The 5,868-nt window shown below is 43.3% G+C and overlaps 1 non-coding gene across 1 annotated transcript; it reads right to left on the bottom strand.

The window, feature by feature from the left end:
* Positions 1-270: 270 nt before the first annotated feature.
* Positions 271-377, bottom strand: LOC148549106 (small nucleolar RNA R71). The gene has a single exon (XR_015898113.1). It is a non-coding gene; the product is annotated as a small nucleolar RNA R71 (small nucleolar RNA).
* Between the last annotated feature and the right edge of the window lie 5,491 nt (positions 378-5,868).

Genomic DNA, 5,868 nt, shown 5'->3' with positions numbered 1-5,868 from the left:
CAGCTCATCACCCTTGTGCAGAACAACTGTTCGTTCGGAGGAAGTGTCCAAGAAGACCCCAATCAACATCTAACCACCTTCCTGAGAATATGTGACACAGTGAAGTCTAATGGTGTTCATCCTGATGCCTATAGACTGCTCTTATTTCCATTCTTACTCAAGGATAAGGCAGCCAAGTGGCTGGAGTCTTTCCCAAAGGAGAGCTTGACAACTTGGGAAGATGTGGTGAACAAATTCTTAGCAAGATTTTACCCCCCTCAACGAATCAATAGGCTGAGAGCTGAGGTCCAAACTTTCAGGCAACAAGATGGTGAGACTCTATATGAAGCATGGGAGAGGTTTAAAGACCTAACAAGGAGGTGCCCACCAGATATGTTCAATGAATGGGTGCAGCTGCACATTTTCTATGAAGGGCTCTCTTATGAGTCAAAGAAGGCCATAGACCATTCATCCGGAGGATCTTTGAACAAGAAGAAGACCATTGAGGAGGCCATAGATGTCATTGAAACTGTAGCAGAGAATGACTACTTCTATGCTTCCGAAAGAGGGAACACAAGAGGAGTAATGGAGCTAAACAATGTAGATGCTCTGCTGGCCCAAAATAAGCTCATTACCCAACAGCTGGCTGACCTCACCAAGAAGATGGAGAGGAACCAAGTAGCAGCAATCGCCACTTCATCAACAACCCAAGAAGGAGTGAATGAAGAAGCAGAGGGTAGTCAGGAGCAAGCCAACTACATTGGGAATTCACCTAGGCAAAACCATGATCCATACTCCAAGACCTACAACCCTAGATGGAGGAATCACCCAAACTTTGGGTGGGGAAACGCACAAGACCCAAGCCTTGATCAAAGACGCCTAAATCCCAATAATGCAAGCCACCAACATTTCACGTCTAGACCATATCAACACCCCTATAACAACACCTCTCCACATCCACATCAAAACCAAAATAACTTACCTCATCCTTCCACCTCTAATCCCGATCTACAATCATTTGATGACAGGCTCTCAAGGATTGAGAATCTACTTGAAGGCATAGGCAAGGAGATTCAAGACAACAAGGTGTTCAAAGAGGAAGTGCGAGCCAGTTTCAAGAACTAGGGAGACACAATCAAGAGGTTAGAATCTCAAGTGGGATATCTCTCGGAGCAAATTCCCAAACCTACAGATGGATTCCCAAGTGACACAGAGAAGAATCCGAGAGGTGAAACAAAGAAAGAAAGATGGAAAGATTGCAAGATGGTCACTATAAGTGATAAGGAGACTGAGGACAAGCCAAGCAAGCTGTCAGAACAACCTAAAGATACCTCAGTAGAGAAGAAGGAAAAAGATCATCAAGAACCAGAAATCTCACAACAGGAGCTGCTGAGACTCTATGCACCTTTTTCCCAACTGCTCAATGGTGCTGTGTGATGAGCGGATAATTTATACGCTTTTTGGCATTGTTTTTAGTATGTTTTTAGTAGGATCTAGTTACTTTTAGGGATGTTTTCATTAGTTTTTATGTTAAATTCACATTTCTGGACTTTACTATGAGTTTGTGTATTTTTCTGTGATTTCAGGTATTTTCTGGCTGAAATTGAGGGACTTGAGCAGAAATCAGATTCAGAGGTTGAAGAAGGACTGCTGATGCTGTTGGATTCTGACCTCCCTGCACTCAAAGTGGATTTTCTGGAGCTACAGAACTTGAAATGGCGCGCTTCTAATTGCGTTGGAAAGTAGACATCCAGGGCTTTCCAGCAATATATAATAGTCCATACTTTGGCCAAGAATTGACGACGTAAACTGGCGTTCAACGCCAGCCTTCTGCCCAAATCTGGCGTCCAGCGCCAGAAAAGGATCCAAAACCAGAGTTGAACGCCCAAACTGGCACAGAAACTGACGTTCAACTCCACAAATGGCCTCTGCACGTGCTACACTTAAGCTCAGCCCAAACACACACCAAGTGGGCCCCAGAAGTGGATTTATGCATCAATTACTTACTCATGTAAACCCTAGTGACTAGTTTATTATAAATAGGACCTCTTACTATTGTATTAGGTATCTTTGGTCTCAGTTTTATTTCATTATTCATCTTAGGAGACTATTGATCTCGTTTAGGGGGCTGGCCATCTCGGCCATGCCTGGACCTTCACTTATGTATTTTCATACGGTAGAGTTTCTACACTCCATAGATTAAGGTGTGGAGCTCTGCTGTTCCTCAAAGATTAATGCAAAGTACTACTGTTTTCTATTCAATTCTTCTTATTTCGCTTCTAAGATATCCATTCGCACCCAAGAACGTGATGAAGGTGATGATTATGTGTGACGCTCATCATCCTTCCCCCTTTTGAACGCGTGCCTGACAAACACTTCTGTTCTACATGAATTAAGCTAGAATGAGTATCTCTTAGATCTCCTAACCAGAATCTTCGTGGCGTACGCTAGAATGATGGCGGCATTCAAGAGAATCCGGAAGGTCTAAACCTTGTCTGTGGTATTCTGAGTAGGATTCAATGATTGAATGACTGTGACGAGCTTCAAACTCGCGAGTGCTGGGCGTTAGTGACAGACGCAAAAGGATAGTAAATCCTATTCCAGCATGATCGGGAACCGACAGATGAATAGCCGTGCCGTGACAGGGTGCGTGAGCATATGATTCACTGAGAGGAGGGGATGTAGCCACTGACAATGGTGATGCCCTTGCATACAGCCAGCCATGGAAAGGAGTAAGACTGATTGGATGAAGATAGCAGGAAAGCAGAGGTTCAGAGGAACGAAGAGCATCTCCATTCGCTTATCTGAAATCCCTACCAATGAATCTACATAAGTATCTCTATCCCTTTTATTGTTTATTTTAATCTAATAAAATATCATGTTTAAATTCGCCTGACTGAGATTTGCAAGGTGACCATAGCTTGCTTCAAGCCAACAATCTCTGTGGGATCGACCCTTACTCACGTAAGGTTTATTACTTGGACGACCCAGTACACTTGCTGGTTAGTTGAACGGAGTTGTGTCCACACATAGTAAAGAGCCATAATAATGATTCCATACAATTATATATTGTTACTCTCACACAAGTACAAAGAACATGGAACACAATTTCGTCCACCACTATGGAAAAGAGAATATACTCAAGGTTTCTAGATTTGTTTGCATCTCTGCATGTCAACATACCATTCATCAAGACTATTCAACAAATGCCCGCATACATCAAGTATATGAAGGAGCTGCTTCCCAGGAAAAGCTCACTCAAGGGAGGCCAAACTATAGTGATGAACAAGGAGTGCAGTGCCCTCATTCAACCGCAGTTGCCTACAAAAAGAAAAGATCCAGGGAGTTTTTATGTCCCCTGTGCCATAGAAGAAACAATGTTTGATAGAGCACTCTGCGATTTGGGAGCAAGCATCAACTTAATGCCCTTATCCCTGGTGAAGAGGCTGTAGATCAATGAGATATTTCCCACAGATGTAGTCATCAGGCTGACTGACAAAACTCAAAAATAAGCAATAGGGGTGGTGAAAAATGTGTTGTTAAAGGTTGGGAAATACTTTCTTCCCACAGACTTTGTCATCTTGGACATGGAAGAGAGTCACACTCACCCAATCATATTGGGAAGACCATTCCTAGCTACAGCCAGAGCACTCATAGATGTGGAGTGAGGGGAGCTAATATTGAGGATCCATGATGAACGACTCAGCTTTAATGTCTTCAAACTCTCACAAGAAGCAGACCAAGAAAACAAAGAACCAAACAAAGATCATAATGAGATGCTGACAGAGGAAGCAAGCACTGAAGCACAACCAGCCCATCTGGGAATGCCCTTGGTTGATGAACAAGGAAATAAGCAGTTGTCACAACTCAAGGAAAAGCTGGAGGAACCTAAACCACCAGAGACATGTGAAGACAACAACAAAATTCCCTTAGAAGAAGAAGCCACAAAGAACAAGGCAACATCAAAAGGGACAAAGAAGAAGGTACCAAGGGGGTGGAGGAACAAGAAGATCCCTACGGAAGACTTCTCTCCAGGGGATAAAGTGATCTCAGCTTACTTCCCAGATATCCCCCCTAATCTCTCCACTGTACCATCTCAGTTACCTAAGGTCTTCACTATCAACAGAGTTCTCTCCTTGGAACATGTAGAGATCATTGATACAACCAATGGATATAAGTCCAAGGCAAGAGGGGAGGACTTGAAGCATTATCAACCTCCCTGATGAAGGAGAAACGTCAAGCTAGTGACGCTAAAGAAGCGCTTCATGGGAGGTGGTGCACAAAATTGTGATGTCCAGGCTCAAACAATCCCTGGCAACGTGAGCAATAACTTGGTATGCGTAATCGTGATTACGCTTTGATGATGTAAAATTCATGGCTCTTTCTTTCCCTGGCAATGGCGCCAAGAACATGGTGCCAATACCATAGTTCACAACTTCGATACAACTAACCAGCAAGTGCACTGGGTCGTCCAAGTAATACCTTACGTGAGTAAGGGTCGAATCCCACAGAGATTGTTGGTATGAAGCAAGCTATGATCACATTGCAAATCTCAGTTAGGCAGATATAAATTGATAATGGTGTTTTCGAATTTAATATAATAAAATAGGGATAGAAATACTTATGTAATTCATTGGTGAGAATTTCAGATAAGCGAATGGAGATGCTTTCGTTCCTCTGAACCTCTGCTTTCCTGCTATCTTCATCCAATCAGTCTTACTCCTTTCCATGGCTGGCTTTATGCAAGGGCATCACCGTTGTCAGTGGCTACATCCCCTCCTCTCAGTGAATAATATGCTCACGCACCCTGTCACGGCACGGCTATTCATCTGTCGGTTCTCGATCATGCTGGAATAGGATTCACCCTCCTTTTGCGTCTGTCACTAACGCCCAGCACTCGCGAGTTTGAAGCTCGTCACAGTCATTCAATTATTGAATCCTACTCGGAATACCACAGACAAGGTTTATACTTTCCGGATTCTCTTGAATGCCGCCATCATTCTAGCTTACGCCACGAAGATTCTGGTTAGGAGATCTAAGAGATATTCATTCTAGCTTATTTCATGTAGAACGGAAGTGTTTGTCAGGCACGTGTTCATAGGGGAGAATGGTGATGAGCGTCACACATAATCATCACCTTCATCACGTTCTTGGGTGTGAATGGATATCTTAGAAGCGAAATAAGATGAATTGAATAGAAAATAGTAGTACTTTGCATTAATCTTTGAGGAACAACAGAGCTCCACACCTTAATCTATGGAGTGTAGAAACTCTACCGTTAAAAATACATAAGTGAAGGTCCAGGCATGGCCGAGATGGCCAGCCCCCTAAAACGTGATCAATAGTCTCCTAAGATGAACAATGGAATAAGACTGATACCAAAGATGGTCAAAAAGACTAGTAAAAGGTCCTATTTATAATAAACTAGTCACTAGGGTTTACATGAGTAAGTAATTGATGCATAAATCCACTTCCTGGGCCCACTTGGTGTGTGTTTGGGCTGAGCTTGAGTGTTGCACGTGCAGAGGCCATTTGTGGAGTTGAACGCCAGCTTTTGTGCCAGTTTGGGCGTTCAACTCTGATTTTGGCTCCTTTTCTGGCGCTGGACGCCAGATTTGGGCAGAGAGCTGGCGTTGAACGCCAGTTTACGTTATTTATTCTTGGCCAAAGTATAGACTATTATATATTGCGGGAAAGCCCTGGATGTCTAGTTTCCAACCCAATTGGAAGCGCGCCATTTCGAGTTCTGTAGCTCCCGAAAATCCACTTTGAGTGCAGGGAGGTCAGAATCCAACAGCATCAGCAGTCCTTTTTCAACCTCTGAATCTGATTTCTGCTCAAGTCCCTCAATTTCAGCCAGAAAATACCTGAAATCACAGAAAAACACAC

Source organism: Arachis ipaensis, chromosome B8 (assembly GCF_059453495.1).
Source record: "Arachis ipaensis isolate K30076 ecotype BB chromosome B8, ASM5945349v1, whole genome shotgun sequence".
Taxonomy (NCBI): Eukaryota; Viridiplantae; Streptophyta; class Magnoliopsida; order Fabales; family Fabaceae; genus Arachis; species Arachis ipaensis.
The sequence above is the reverse complement of the archived record's forward strand: the minus strand, read 5'-3'. Positions and strand labels throughout refer to the sequence as shown.